This window comes from Chrysemys picta, chromosome 1 (genome assembly GCF_011386835.1).
Source record: "Chrysemys picta bellii isolate R12L10 chromosome 1, ASM1138683v2, whole genome shotgun sequence".
NCBI classification, from domain to species: domain Eukaryota; kingdom Metazoa; phylum Chordata; order Testudines; family Emydidae; genus Chrysemys; species Chrysemys picta.
The window spans coordinates 134,192,270-134,208,860 of NC_088791.1; the positions used below are offsets into that span (position 1 = coordinate 134,192,270).

General features: G+C 45.0%; 1 long non-coding RNA gene across 1 annotated transcript; it reads right to left on the bottom strand.

The window, feature by feature from the left end:
- Window positions 1-7,634: 7,634 nt before the first annotated feature.
- Window positions 7,635-16,249, bottom strand: LOC135976210 (uncharacterized). The gene is made up of 3 exons (XR_010593408.1): window positions 15,080-16,249; window positions 13,788-13,842; window positions 7,635-12,899 (listed from the first exon to the last, which is right to left on the bottom strand). It is a non-coding gene; the product is annotated as an uncharacterized LOC135976210 (long non-coding RNA).
- Between the last annotated feature and the right edge of the window lie 342 nt (window positions 16,250-16,591).

Genomic DNA, 16,591 nt, shown 5'->3' on the forward strand with positions numbered 1-16,591 from the left:
ATATGTTGGTACAGTGCCTAGCACCATGGGAACCCAATCTTGGTTGGGGGATCTAAGCACTACTGGCAAACAAACAATAAATAAGTAAAATAACTAGCTGTCTAAAATGGATTCCCCCGCCCTCCCCATAGAAATGGCTCTAGCCCCCAGTAAAACTTCTCAGATCTGTGGCTCTTGGAGGCTGAACTCCATTCTAGATTTGGTGGGGGTGGGGTGGGGTGGGGTGGGGTGGGGGAGGAAGGAATTGGAAAGGATCATACCGGAGCAGTAGTGTCACAGAAGTAATGATTATCCTTCCTGACATCGTATCCCCAAATCCCGCAGGGTGGAGTTCGCATTGCAGGCATGGTGGAGTCTGGCACAGATTAATGCTTATGTGGCCAACATTCAAAACACACTGGGAATGCCCACAAAGCAGAAGGGAGATAATGCCATGCCATCTCAGGGAGGTAGAGGTGGATGTGTAAAATAGAGAGGTGAAATGGCTTGCTCAGGTCACATGGTGAGTCGGGGGTAGAGTTCTTAGCTTGCAAACCCATTCCCAGGACAGAATTCCACATTGCCTCCCTCTTGGATAGATCCCTCTTCTTGGATCTGATCTTCTCCCCAAAACAGTCTTCCTTACCTCACACCTAGCTAGCACATACCTATATATTAGGGTGCCAACAGTCACCAAAGTACTCAGGCCCAGGTCCACAAAAGAACTTAAGTGCTCACCTCCCAGTTCAGGCACCTACATCCAAAATTTAGGCACCATGAAGATCCTCAAAACCCCTGTTCAGCTCAAGCCTAACCTGTGTAGGTGCCTAAACTCCCCATAGGCACCTACATTTTTGCTGTAAAACCCCCCCAGTCAGCCAAGTTTCCACCTCTGGGTAACAGCACCACTGCCTCAGGTAGGTGGCCAGACACTTATCCCACACCTATGCCCCAGTTCAATACGCAACCCAAGTGAAGATAGGCGTTCCCCAACCTCTCTCACCTTTAGAGCTCAGTGTGGTAGGTGTGCTCTGAGAATGCCTAACTCCGCACAATAGGTCTGGGATGAGGACGACAAGGCAGGCTCCCTTATAACCTCTAGCCCAGTGGTCAGGGCACTCACCTGGGATGTGTGAGACCACCACTTCCATTCCCCCACCTGCCTGATGAGAAGGGATTTGCACAGGGATCTGCCACCACCCAGGTGACTGCGCTAACCACTGGACTATGGCATATTACGATGTAGCACTCTCAATGTTCCCTGTTGAAGCTATTCCATTTTGTATAAATAATTAAACATGCAGTGAGCCAGAGACCATGTGAGAATGACTCTACGGGATCCACCTGAAAGATAGGGTGTGACTCGGGCAAGGGCGCCATTTAAGAAGGGCGGGGGGGCTGCCAGGGCCGGCTCCAGGCACCAGTGGAGGAAGCACTTGCCTGGAGTGGCACATGCTCAGGAGTGGCATTCCGTCCATTCTTGGGGCGGCTTCGGCAGTTCGGGCAGTAGTCCGAGTGCCTTTTTTTTTCGCTTTGGCAGTTCAGGTAGTGGTCCTCCTCCACCCACGTTTCATACTGCCAGCTGGGAGCAACACTGCTTGCTCCTCTGCCTCCTCCCCTCACCAGCCAGGAGTGAGAGTGATGCAAGCTGCTTGTGTCACTTAATCCTTTCCTCCCCTTCCCCTCACCAGCCAGGAGCAACATCATAGAATCATAGAATATCAGGGTTGGAAGGGACCTCAAGAGGTCATCTAGTCCAAACCCCTGCTCAAAGCAGGACCAATTCCCAACTAAATCATCCCAGCCAGGGCTTTGTCAAGCCGGGCCTTAAAAACCTCTAAGGAAGGAGACTCCACCACCTCCCTAGGTAACGCATTCCAGTGCTTCACCACCCTCCTAGTAAAATAGTGTTTCCTAATATCCAACCTGGACCTCCCCCATTGCAACTTGAGACCATTGCTCCTTGTTCTGTCATCTGCCACCGAGAACAGCCAAGCTCCATCCTCTTTGGAACCCCCCTTCAGGTAGTTGAAGGCTGCTATCAAATCCCCCCTCATTCTTCTCTTCTGGAGAATAAACAATCCCAGTTCCCTCAGCCTCTCCTCATAAAGACATGTGCTCCAGACCCCTAATCATTTTTGTTGCCCTCCGTTGGACTCTTTCCAATTTTTCCACATCCTTCTTGTAGTGTGGGGCCCAAAACTGGACACAGTATTCCAGATGAAGCTCACCAATGTCGAATAAAGGGGAATGATCACGTTCCTCGATCTGCTGGCAATGCCCCTACTTATACAGCCCAAAATGCCGTTAGCCTTCTTGGCAACAAGAGCACACTGTTGACTCATATCCAGCTTCTCATCCACTGTGACCCCTAGGTCCTTTTCTGCAGAACTGCTACCTAGCCATTCGGTCACTAGTCTGTAGCAGTGCATGGGATTCTTCCGTCCTAAGTGCAGGACTCTGCACTTGTCCTTGTTGAACCTCATCAGGTTTTTTTTGGCCCAATCCTCTAATTTGTCTAGGTCCCTCTGTATCCGATCCCTACCCTCTAGTGTATCTACCACGCCTCCTAGTTTAGTGTCATTTGCAAACTTGCTGAGAGTGCAGTCCACACCATCCTCCAGATCATTAATAAAGATATTAAACAAAACCGGCCCCAGGACCGACCCTTGGGGCACTCCGCTTGAAACCGGCTGCCAACTAGACATGGAGCCATGATCACTACCCATTGAGCCCGACGATCTAGCCAGCTTTCTATCCACCTTAGAGTCCATTCATCCAGCCCATACTTCTTTAACTTGGCGGCAAGAATACTGTGGGAGACCGTATCAAAAGTTTTGCTGAAGTCAAGGAATAACACATCCACTGCTTTCCCCTCATCCACAGTGCCAGTTATCTCCTCATAGAAGGCAATTAGGTTAGTCAGGCACGACTTCCCCTTCGTGAATCCATGCTGACTGTTCCTGATCACTTTCCTCTCCTCTAAATGTTTCATAATTGATTCCTTGAGGACCTGCTCCATGATTTTTCCAGGGACTGAGGTGAGGTTGACTGGCCTGTAGTTCCCCGGATCCTCCTTCTTCCCTTTTTTAAAGATGGGCACTAAATTAGCCTTTTTCTAGTCATCTGGGACCTCCCCCGATCACCATGAGTTTTCAAAAATAATGGTTAATGGCTCTGCAATCTCACCCGCCAACTCCTTTAGCTCCCTCGGATGCAGCGCATCCGGCCCCATGGACTTGTGCACGTCCAGTTTTTCTAAATAGTTCCGAACCACTTCTTTCTCCACAGAGGGTTGGTCACCTTCTCCCCATGCTGCACTGTCCAGTGCAGCAATCTGGGAGCTGACCTTGTTCGTGAAGACAGAGGCAAAAAAATCATTGAGTACATTAGCTTTTTCCACATCCTTGGTCACTAGGTTGCCTCCCTCATTCAGTAAGGGGCCCACACTTTCCTTGACTTTCTTCTTGTTGCTAACATACCTGAAGAAACCCTTCTTGTTACTCTTAACATCTCTTGCTAGCTGCAACTCCAAGTGTGATTTGGCCTTCCTGATTTCACTCCTGCACGCTTGAGCAATATTTTTATACTCCTCCCTGGTCATTTGTCCAATCTTCCACTTCTTGTAAGCTTCTTTTTTGCATTTAAGATCAGCAAGGATTTCACTGTTTAGCCAAGCTGGTCGCCTGCCATATTTACTATTCTTTCTACACATCGGGATGGTTTGTTCCTGCAACCGCAATAAGGATTCTTTAAAATACAGCCAGCTCTCCTGGACCCCTTTGCCCTTCATGTTATTCTCCCAGGGGATCCTGCCCATCTGTTCCCTGAGGGAGTCAATGTCTGCTTTTCTGAAGTCCAGGGTCCGTATTCTGCTGCTCTCCTTTCTTCCTTGTGTCAGGATCCTGAACTCGACCATCTCATGGTCACTGCCTCCCAGGTTCCCATCCACTTTTGCTTCCCCTACTAATTCTTCCCTGTTTGTGAGCAGCAGGTCAAGAAAAGCTCTGCCCCTAGTTGGTTCCTCCAGCACTTGCACCAGGAAATTGTCCCCTACATTTTCCAAAAACTTCCACCCCCCTCCTCCTCCTCTTGGGAGTGGTGGTCGTGGAACCCCCATCCCTAGGACAGTGCATCTTTTGCCTTCCAATCGGTCGAGTCTCCTTCTGCTCCCTTCCCTCAGATGGGTCATCTAGTCCACTCTCCGCATTAGTACCTGTAGAGAGAACATGGAAACGATTGCTCACCTGTATCTCCATTGCTGGTGCATGGACACTCCTCTTTCTCCTTCTGGAGGTCACATGCTGCCAAACCTCTTCACAATCCTTCTGTCCCTGCTGCGCCTGCTCTGAATCTTCAGAACATTGTGGCCGTAGAAGCATCTCCTGACGTCTGTCCAGGAAATCTTCATTTTCCCTTATGCAACACAGAGTTGATACTCGTTTCTCCAGCCCTCGAACCTTCTCTTCCAATATGGAGACCAGCTTGCACTTTGTACAGACAAAGTCGCTTCTGTCCTGTGGAAGAAAGACAAACATGGCACAACCTGTGCAGGTTACAACAGCTGATCATTCACCTTCCATATCACCGTCCTCTTAAGAACTTCCTCAACTGCTGCAGGAACTACTCAGAGGGTATGTCTACGCTACGAAATTAGTTCGAATTTATAGAAGCCGGTTTTATAGAAATCAGTTGTATACAGCCGATTGTGTGTGTCCCCACATAAAATGCTCTAAGTGCTCTAGTCGGTGGACCGCGTCCACAGTACCGAGGCTAGCGTCGACTTCGGGAGCATTAGACTATAGGTAGCTATCCCACAGCTATCCCACAGTTCCCGCAGTCTCCACTGCCCATTGGAATTCTGGGTTGAGATCCCAATGCCCAGATGATGCAAAACAGTGTCGCGGGAGGTTCTGGGTACATGTCGTCAGGCCCCTCCCCCTCCGTCACAGCAACGGCAGACAATAGATTCGCGCCTTTTTACCTGGGTTACCTGTGCAGACAACATACCACGGCAAGCATGGAGCCCGCTCAGCTCCCCGTCACCATATGTCATCTGTGTGCCAACAGACGTGGGACTGCATTGCTACACAGCAGCAGCAGCTAACTGCCTTTTGGCGGTAGACGGTGCAGTAGACTGGTAGCCTTCATCGGCGATCTGGGTGCTGGCAGCTGTGGGGCTGGCAGCTGTGGGGCTGGCAGCCGTAGGGCTGCATTGCACCAGCCCCTTGCCTTTTGGCAGTAGATGGTGTATTACGACTGGTAACCGTCCTATTACAAGTTGCGTCATCGCACATTAGCAGAATGTTCCCTGAGCAGCAGATTGTGCAATAGGCCTGAAGGCCATCGTAATACACTAACTGCCAAGCGCCCAGTATTTGCTGCCAAGCACCCAGAAAGATGCCGAGGGCTATCAGTCACGCTGCACCGTCGTCTTAAGATGTAAAAAATAGATTTGCTTTGTATTCATTTGCTTCCCCCTCCTTCCGTCAAATCAACGGCCTGCTAAACCCAGGGTTTTCAGTTTAATCTTTGGGGGGACCATTCTGTGTGTCAGTTGTTTGTGTTTCTCCCTGATGCACAGCCACCGTTCTTGATTTTAATTCCCTGTACCTGTACGCCATGTTGTCACTCGGCCCGCCCTCCCTCCCGCCCTCCCTCCTTCCCCTGGTCCGTCAGATACTAGCAAACAGGAAATGAAATTCAAACGTTCGCGGGTCTTTTCCTGTCTACCTGGTCAGTGCATCTGAGTTGAGCGTGCTGTCCAGAGCGGTCACAATGAAGCACTGTGGGATAGCTCCCGGAGGCCAATAACGTTGAATTCCGTCCACACTACCCCAATTCCGACCCGCAAAGGCCGATTTTATCGCTAATCCCCTCGTCGAAGGTGGTGTAAAGAAACCGGTTTAAAGGGCCCTTTAAGTCGAAAGAAAGGGCTTCGTTGTGTGGACGTGTCCAGGCTTAATTCGATTTAACGCTGCTAAAGTCGACCTAAACCCGTAGTGTAGACCAGGCCAGAGAAACCTGCAGATGAAAGCCTCAGTGCGCTCTCCCCAAGCGAACTCCCAGGTTCCTCTCCCTCCTCCCCTCCCTGGGCTGGCTATTTTTGCACAGGAATACAGAGGTGTATCTGGCAGAGCCAATAGCACGGCTGGCAGCTTCTGCAGCACTTTTTTCAAATTCATTCCTGAAACAAACACTCTCAGAGATGGGGAGGGGAGCTCTGTGCTTAGGTCACAAGATGCTTGCTGCGGAGTTCATCATGATCAGCCATTCACCTTCACATGCTGACATGTTACAAAGGCAGGAGCAAGCCCCTTGTGACACCAGTAGACACAGGGCTGCTCAGGCAGGGGAAGCAAATTCAGGAGATAATTATCCCCACAGCCAGCCCAGCTTTGGAAGTTTCAGGCTGCAAGAGCAGTGCTGAAGAATGACTACCGGGGATCTTTCCCTCCTGTCAGAAACAAACGTGCTGTCACACCACAAATATTGTTTAAATTACACTTAAAACTTTCCAATTTTTTTCCAACTCTCTAAATTTGTAGTGAATGGTAGTACCCCAGTGTGGCCATTTATTCTGCCTCACTTGTCTGAGTTTTTCCTTTGCCAACAATGGGCTTTGGGTCAGGTCCATAGGCTGTGATACAGAAACACAGATTCCTTTGTGAATGCCTGGATTTTACCAAATCTCCCCATAGTGAGGTTGCACTTTTCTATAACCTTTTTCCCAGATACTTTTGAGGAGCTGCTGCCCCTCAATTGCTATCCATAAGCAGCCATTTTTAGCTTTCTGCTCTATCTCCTCTTCCAGCTGGTAAATATTGTTATCTCCTGTTGTACTTGCTGTTTAACATTTTTGAGGGTGGCAGAGTCTCACAAACTTCAGTACCATCAGTGAATTTCATAGAGGTGATGTTTAGTCTCTCAAATCCTTACAGCAACACACTAGAAACCTCCTTCCAACTTAATCCTTTCTATTTACTGTAACTATTTGTATAAACCCCTCAGTGAACATAAACCCAAGCCAATCTGAACAATTTGTAAGATTTGGCTGCCAAAATTTGTTTGTTTGTTATAGATCTATGCTGCTAACATTCATCATTTAATTATACTCTAAATAGTGATTTTTTTAAAGGTACAGACTGTAGTGTTAATAAATACATTGTTTAAATAAATAGATTGGGCTACTTTTTAAGTGGCTATGGAATATTGATGCAGTAGAAAATAGCCCCTGGAATCATGGTTAAAGTCACCCGCGCCCCATCAAAATCTGAAATGGTGCCCCTCCTGGGATGCTTAGGGCAGCCCTCACTGAAAATACCAAGGTCAGGGCAGGCTGCAAAAAGGGGAGTAGATTCTCCCCAAAACTGGTGGTTAACACTGAAGCTAGACTTACCAACCGTGCTCCTGATCCTCCCACATGGGTTATCAAGAAGCTGAAAAAAGAAATCACACAGCCCCCTTTATTGCATTCCAGTTCTTTGACTCCCGATCAGCAAATAGGTCTAGTACAGTGAGAAGTTATTTAAAAACTCTGCTCATTATACAAAATGTTCTTCTGACCCCAAAGGGCCAGCCACATTGCCAGATCAGTATTAGTTTGGATCTTACCCAAAATACCACGCTGCCAGACAATCCTTTAGTGTCTAAAACTAAAAGTTTATTATGAGGAAAAAAGAAAGAACAAAGATAGAGTTGTTAAATGATAAAGCAGTCAGATACGTACAGAGACTTCAAAGTCCATATATCAGGTTCTTAGCAGTACTGGTGAGGTTGTTGGCTTGAAAGTCCCTCTGGAAAACATCCACAGCTTGGATGGGTCATTCAGTCCTTTGTTCGGAGCTTCAGTTTGTAGAGAAGTTGCTCCAGAGGTAAGAAGCGAGATTGAAGACAAAATGGAGAAGATGCCACTGCCTTTTTATATCCTTTACCATGTGGCCTGTACTTCCTTTGTCTTGTCAAAGTTAGACTCAGGACTCATAGTTTGTCAGACCACTCTGTTTTATTAGCACAGCACTTTGCTAATACATTTAGATAATGTGAGCCCCCCTGCAAGATTTAAACAGTCTTATTTATACAGATAAAAGGGTGCGAACTAAACAAAGGGACAGAGAGAGCAAAATTGTAAAATTTGCATGGGGCACAATATGCATATCCTGCTTTCTTATTAACTCTTATTAATCTAAGGCTAATGCTTCGCCAATCGCCCTTAAGTGGAACAATTCATTAAGCAGTTAATGTCTGCTTTCCTGCCACATGGATTGCAGCATTTCTCATTTCTACTTAAAGGTAGATACAGCATTCTTTAATTCATTCTATTTCTTTAATATAATTCATTGCACTTTCACAATCCCCCCCCTTTTGGTCAAGCTTACGCAAAGACCAACAATTACTGGGTTTCACATATTAATTGTTCTTTATCTCTTCGTTCATCAGTGATATTTAACATTACCATATTATCACTCTGTTTTGGGGCAGTCACCTGGGTGGCATACCTTACACAATTTTGGATACAACAGGAGATTAACTGAAAACATACAAAAATCATTAGGATTTCAAACAGGATAGTTAGGGCTTCCTGAAACAACCAGTTTTCTATGCCAGAGAAATTGAACAGATTACTTAGTCACTTTCATAAAGAACTCGGCTCTTCATGGGGAAGATATGCGATTTGTTCTAAGTGACTAGCGCGATCTATTACCTCATTGGTGTCGTCAGGTATATACACACAATATTTTTTCTTTTTCCAGTGAGGGCACAGGTTCCCCTTTGGCCGCCAGCACTATGTTCAATGCCTGATGGTTTTGGAGGGCCAACTGTCAGATCGCCCGTTTCTTTGGCCAGGGCTCTTAAACTTTTTTTAGTTTTATTTGCCATTATTTTAACTACTGCTTGTAACCTAGGAGCCTTTTTGCATGGTGTTGAAAGGTAGTATTGTTTTTACTAAGGTTACTGTAGGGGGAACATGAAATTGATTATTCTGTTTGATCCTCAGGTCAAGAAAAAATTCATATCCCCGTACCCAGTCCGCCACTTTTTAGTTTTATTCGAATAATTCCATACACCATTGGCCACAATATGCTGAAGGCAACGGCTTTTTCCCAGATCCAGCCCTGTTCCATTACACACCCAACACCAATGACCTTTTCCCTCCATCACACTTATCCATTTAGATACATTTATTCCCACTGTTTCCCAAGTGTCATTATTGTTCCATGTTTTGTTAAACGGACGAGGTCCTCCAGTGAGGTCTGGGGAATTGAGTGGGATTGCAAGGACAGGAACACCAGCTTGAGAGTGGGCTGGGATGTGGCTGCAAACCCAGCAATTAGAAATATTAAGGTCTGAGCTATCCATACTTGCTGCTGGATAAAAGAATTGTCATTGTGGACTCTCCCGACCTTAAGACACCAGCAGCTGAGGAACAGGTGCCACCAGAGGCGCATGTTGGAGGCAAGGCCCTTCTGGTTCTGACAACCTCAACTGAGGGAACCGCAGTCACAGTTTTACATCCACCAGGCAGCAGGCGCTAGACTCGCTACTGCTGCTTTTTGGGCCTTGCTTTAGGTCATAGTCTGCTTCTGTGGCAACCCTTACAAGAGCGTAGATGGTAAGGTATTTCAGGCTGTTCCTCTATGTTTTCTTCTGGAATCAAAATTGACTCTGCGTAGTCCTGAGGTTATGATTGGTTCACTGGGGCTGGTGCCTTCTTACACAGCAAAGTATGTATCCACGCTGCGATGCCAGACAGTTTAACAGCCGTCTGGGTAGTAAGCAGTACCTGATGACTTTTTTATGTCCTTTAAATCTCTTTACTTCTTTTTCCTTGACTCTGGCTATAACAATGGCCTTCACACCTTATCTTTTTCTGATGCATACATTTCTCATTCACACAAACAGATTGAGAATACAAACAGTAGTATTTTATATCGAGCAAAATGGCATTGCAAATTAAAACCTTGCTAAGTTTTACAATCAATAACCAAGACAATTTACATTGAGACCCAGGCCTTTAATGTTCCTCTAATCTACTTAACATAGACACAATAGAGAATCCTGTTTCTTACTTACTAAACCTTAAAACAAAGAAATGTATATTTAACTAGAGTGCCTACTTTGTAATACATATGGGAAACCATAGTAGACATTATAACTTATTTTAAAACAAAAGGGTGACCATAATCAGTTATAAGGATTGTTCTGGTCTGTTATTCCTTTCTGCTATTTAAAAAGGGTGGCTGACAGGATGAAATCAAATCATACATTAATTCTTATGGGACATTATAAAATTCTGCTCCTACATATTCCCCTTTTGACACTAAGTTTATTAATCACCAGTGTCACTTTTTATTTAGTCCACGTAATAGAAAATACTGGGAGGTGATTTGGGCCTGTGGCTCTAGCTTTGCATACATTTGTTTTATTCAACAGCACATTGCAAAGATTTTAATTAAACACATACAATTTAAAACCAAAAACAATTAGGGTTAGTAACATTAGTATGCCAGTAGTTGTGAAAATGTTATGCCAATGGTAAGCTGTTATGTCTTTTTGCAGTGGCAATTTTTAACATGTTGCCATTTGCATGTATAATATGAATGGTTCGGTTTTTCACATTGCCTTTTTGTTTGTTTTAGGAACTATGTTACCTTTTTACCTTTTTTTAAACACAGTACTTACATTACATTTACATTTGTCTATTGGAAGCTTGCTAACACTTTCATTTTTTAAAACACTTTTTCCCAAGAATTAAACACATACACATAGCCCATTATACAGTACTTTGGTCTTATTATTCATTTTATCCCACATACAGGATCCTAGTGAGATGTTATTACTACAGGGCTTTGGAGCAACAGGCATGGATAAGCATACCCACTTTTATTTGTTTCTGTATTAGGTTGTCCTGTAGCTGGTATTAGCTTTTTCTGAAAGACAAAAATAACATTTTTCTACCCCTTTTGGGGTGGCATTTATTATTGCTTAAAATATTCCTTTCTTTTACAAATACCCTTGCTGTTTGCAGGCTAAACAAGAGGAATTGCCTCCATATTTTCCTGTGTTTTTGTTTTATAGGAGGCCAGGTTTTAATGGCTTCTATCTTTTAAGGCAGTGGTTCCCAAACTGGGGTTCGCGAGAAAAATTTCACTAATGGCGGACAGAGGACCCAGGGCATTGGAGACAGCAGGTGGGACCCGGCTGCAGGGCAGACATCCTGAGCCCCAGGGAGAGCGGGGCAGGGCAGTTGGGGCCGGCAGCCCAAGTCCTGCCCCCGTCAGCAGAGGAGCCGGCAACCCGAGCCCCAGGGAGAGTGGGGCCGGGCAGTTGGGGCCGGCAGCCCAAGCTCTGCCCCCGTCAGTAGAGGAGCTGGCAGCCCAAGACCCAGGGAGAGTGGGGCCGGGCAGTAGGGGCTGGCAGCCCAAGCCCTGCCCCCATCAGCGGGGGAGCCGGCAGCCTGAACCCCAGTGCTCCGTGCGGGGCTGGCAGCCTGAGCCCCAGGGAGAGTGGGGCCGGGCAGTTGGGGCCGGCAGCCTGAGTCCCGGCGGTCAGCGGGGGAGCCGGCAGCCCGAACCATAGCGCTCCGTGCGGGACTGGCAGCCTGAGCCCCAGGGAGAGCGGGGCCAGGGCAGTAGGGGCTGGCAGCCTGAGTCCCGGCGGTCAGCGGGGGAGCCGGCAGCCTGAACCCCAGTGCTCCGTGCGGGGCTGGCAGCCTGAGCCCCAGGGAGAGCGGGGCCAGGCAGTAGGGGCTGGCAGCCCGAGCCCTGCCCCCGTCAGCAGGGGAGCCGGCAGCCCGAACCCCAGCGCTCTGCACGGGGCTGGCAGCCCGAGCCCCAGGGAGAGCGGGGCCAGGCAGTTGGGGCCGGCAGCCCGAGCCCTGCCCCCGTCAGCGGGGGAGCCGGCAACCCGAACCCCAGCCCGAGCCCCAGGAATTTGCCAAATCTCATCTAAAGCCACAACCACGGCCCTCCTTGTTACCACCAGCCACAACCTCACCCGAAACTAGAGGTGAGTGAAACATACCAAGCATTTTTCACAGAAAGTTTTGAATTTTTTTCACATTTTTCAAAATTCCCCAAGAAAATTTTACAAAAAACTGAAATGGAAAAATGGTCCATTTTCAAAAACTGTTTTCATGAAACATTTTCTGATTTTTTTTAAAACAAAAGCCAAAAAAACATTTTACAGAAACATTTTTAGTTTCTGGTTTTTCTATGTTCGTTAAAAAAAGTTTCAATTAAAAATATTTTTCAGAGGTTCATAGATTCCGGGGCCCAGCAGTTGGGGCATCCATCACACTGAGGAAATTTAAACTTAAATCCCTGAAAATATTCATTTTTAGGAGGGGGTTCACGAGATTTCACAATTTAGTGAAAGGGGTTCACGGGCTGTTAAAGTTTGGGAACCACTGTTTTAAGGGTTATGGGGAAATTATTTTACTGTTTAGTCATTAAATTTATGAGGTGGTGTACCTCATTTCTTTTTCTTTTTTTTTTTTTTTTAAACAGCAGACTAAGTTTACAATGTCTTTTCTGCTGTGTTAAACTTTAAGTTTGTTTACAGATAATAGCTGAAAAGCATTATTATTATAAAGGATTTTTTCAAAAATCATACACACTATACATTGTTACAGGGTAACTTATTAACATTACATTTATTTTAATTAAAGGTATCTTTTTAAACCGTGCCTTTTATTTAGACAATTTGTTTGCTGAAGAGGTATGTCCTTTATTTGCAATTACTTTGTGCTGGCAGTTCTTTCCTTCCTTTATCAGTTAGGTAATTTGCATCAACACAGGCTTGGCTTTTGGATTTAAAGCCATCAGCAGAGCTCAGAGACTCTGTCTTAAAAGGAACACAATTAACTTTTACCAGAGTTTTGATTACTTTTAACTTTTGCTTCCAAAACACACACAGATCTGAAAAAGAAAACACAATTTATTGTGGCGCCTTTGGAGCCCTAATAGGATTTTAATTAAGTAGCATGTTTCGTTTGCATTTTTTTTACCCCGTCTATAATATACACTGAACATGTCTGCACATTTCTTTTATACTTTTAAAACATTAGCCATATTAATTTTTACATAAGGTGTAACGGTTTCTTTTGTTCTTACAGAGTTTTTATGTACCCTTATCAAAGTGAAAGTCTGATTACACAGAGGCATTTTAAGGCTCAGTGTTTCTAACATTGCTTCTTTTTGTTTTGTGCACCTCACCCCTGCTGTTGCTTCAGAGGGGCACTGTCTTTATTATTTTACTACAGCTCTTATTTGCTATTTTGTTACAAAAACAAAACAAACAAACAACAAGATTCCAGAATCTCTTCCTATTCTTCTGATTTTGACTGTCCTGCTGCAGCCATGACTTGGTCTTTATTTAAAAACATTTTAAATTTTGTAAAGAATCAAGTTACCCCTTAAGGGTTAACTACCAAATCCCAAATCCAACCAACACTGATTACCTGTGTCTGGCAAAAAAGGTCTGTCAGTTTTGCAACTTTGAATTAAAGAGTTAAATGGATTTTAGTTGCATTATATACAAAACAAAACCAATTTATCTTAAACATACAAAAAAGGAGTTTTACAAACCTTACATATTCCCACAGACAGACAGATACATACTCATTTTTTCTTCCTTAACATCCCTTTTACACTGCTTTGTTTTTACATAGCTGTACATAGATTACATTACCTTTATACATTTTGGACAGTTAAGTTCCAATAGAAACCCCCCCCCCCTTATGTTCTTTTAGCAAATTTGATTAAATTGTTTATAGTCAAATGATTTTAATTAGATAGTCTCTTTACCTGGATTATTTACAGGCATTCCTCTGGAAAAGGGCCCATTTTTTCTTTAGAATGGCTGCAAAGAAAACCAAGAATTTTTTTAACAAGGTCCTTTTTAACATTTTTACAAAGTTTAACTGTTTAATTTTCTCCAGTTCACTCTCTTTCCTTAAATTACTTGTTTATTTTCCAAAATGACACCTTTAGCAACTCAGATTTTACCATTTTAAGTATTGTTCCAGGGGTTCATACTTGCACTTACTCCTGACACTATGCCCTTTGGGCTTCCAACCTGTTTTTTAGTTTTTTTGTCTGTTGCTTGCCTGCTTGTCTGGGCCCGATCCTGCTTTTTCCAATTAACCTTTTTTTTTTTTTTTGAGTGATATTGTGGTCATTTCACAATTTTGAAATAAATGTTCAAGGAAAGGGACCAGGAAGAGTTGGGGCTAGTTGAGGAGCCCACCCTCCTTGCTGAATTGGTAGTGGAACACTAAAGAATCAGTTTCTGAGGCAGACAACGAAGGGGAACAGAACAAGGGGCATTTTATTCTTTTTACAATGAGAGGGGAGTATAAAGGGGGTTGGGATCAATCCGGGGTTGTTGTTTTTTCTTTCAGAGAACGGGGAAAAGAGGAGCGCTCGGTCTGGTGGCAGGAGAGGAGGCTTTTAATAAAGCTTTTAACTTATTACTTGAATATTTGAGAGAGGCGAGTTTTGATTTTGTCCACCTACGATTTGCCTCTTCCCACCACTGCATGAAACAATTAACCTCTCCTTTAGCAATTTAGTTTTAGGTCAGCCAAGTTTGTCTATTAAGACATCCACTCAGTCTTTGTTCCAAGATCTGAACAGTGGCCACTGAGTTTTGGGATTCCCCTGAGTTAGCCTAGACCATTTTTCCAGAAATTTACAGGAGTCCGGACCCTTCCTAAAATACAGAAAATGCAGAGCTGGCATTCCTTTAGGGAACTGTCCCAACTTAGACGTCTGGTTACCAATACAGGAGGACTTTACACACACCAATTACACAAGAAGGAAATTCGGGTTCGTCAGAGCAATGCCTGGTGCAACACACAAAAGTAGCCCACAGGCTACTGACTCAATCGCCCTTGCTTTCACACTAAGGATTTTACCCAAGGTGCGGTGCGGCTACGATTGTACAGATTTCATTCACTCAGACTGCGGGGACAGGAACCCCCTGGTCGGCCGATCCCCGGACGGAGATGGCACCCAGACTCAAACACTCCACAGGAGGACGGATAGACACAGAGACAGGACAGTCCTCAGTCCAGATAAAACACAGAAATAATTACCTGACCAGATTCCTGATGTCAGATCCCAGGATCCCTACCAGAACAGAGTGGGAACCAACAGGTTCGATGGCGTAGACCTCACTGTGGTCGTGCGCCCTTCCGTTCAGGAGGAGGACCGCTCGGGCCAAATGCCCAGGTGCCGGCTGCCACAGTCATCCTACAAAAATGGTCAGGAATCACACGGCCCCAGTGAAGACGGTTGCCATCTCAGTGGGACCTCCAAATTGTCAAAGTTAGACTCAGGACTCATAGTTTGTCAGACCACTCTGTTTTATTAGCACAGCGCTCTGCTAATACATTCAGATAATGTGAGCCCCCTGCAAGATTTAAACAGTCTTATTTATACAGATAAAAGGGTGCGAACTAAACAAAGGGACAGAGAGAGCAAAATTGTAAAATTTGCATGGGGCACAATATGCATATCCTGCTTTCTTATTAACTCTTATTAATCTAAGGCTAATGCTTCACTAATCGCCCTTAAGTGGAGCAATTCATTAAGCAGTTAATGTCTGCTTTCCTGCCACATGGATTGCAGCATTTCTTATTTCTACTTAAAGGTAGATACAGCATTCTTTAATTCATTCTATTTCTTTAATATAATTCATTTCACTTTCACAGTCTCAAACACAAACTTCACAGCACATGATATGGAAAAGTTTTAGGCTATGTCTACACTGGCAGAGTCTTTTTGCCGAGAGTTTGGTTGATGATCAAAAAGCGTTTAAAAAAAATTATTGTTGGCGTGTTCATATTGTCTTCCACTGGCGGCATAACATGTTCACACTTGGGGCAATCGCATCAGCAGTGAGAGCAATGTACTGTGGGTAGCTATTCCACAGTGCAGCTCTCCCCCTTCTGCCACTAGGTTTTGTGGGAAGGCAGAGGGGATCGCAGCACGTCAGGGGTCCAGGCTCAATGCCCCACGATGCATTGTTTTCCATCCCAGGATTGCATGTGCTTCTGTCTTCTGTTCGTGGCATTTTTCAACGTTCCTTGTTTTCTCCCCGCCACAACTGTCTGCAGGAAAGGATGCCATGCTAATCTCCACTGCTCTGCTAGCTGTCACTAGCACATCACGAATAGCAGTGAAGTTATTCTTGAAGTCAGGAAGGCAACGGCAGTCATATTTGCCTGATGAGTGTCCGACATGGATAGCAGCAACATTAGATTGCTTTTGACATTCACAGAATAGCTGAACACAGTGGAATGTAGCTTTTGTACTCAGAAATCTAGCACTGAGAGGTGTGATTGATGATTTTGAGCAGCCAGATACCAGGGCTATTATAGGGGTGCAACGTGGGGCAATAAGAATCAGTGAGGCCCTGAGGCAACACTTCGAAGATGAAAACCAGTAATGTTTGTTGCTATGCTTGGGACTGCAACGGTTAATGAATTTTGGTAGGCTAGGAAGCAGTTGTGATTGTTCAGGCCTAGGATTCAATATAAGCAACTGATAAAACTGCCTGTTGATTTGCAGGTGCCATCTGCTACCATAGCTTGCATGGAAACAAA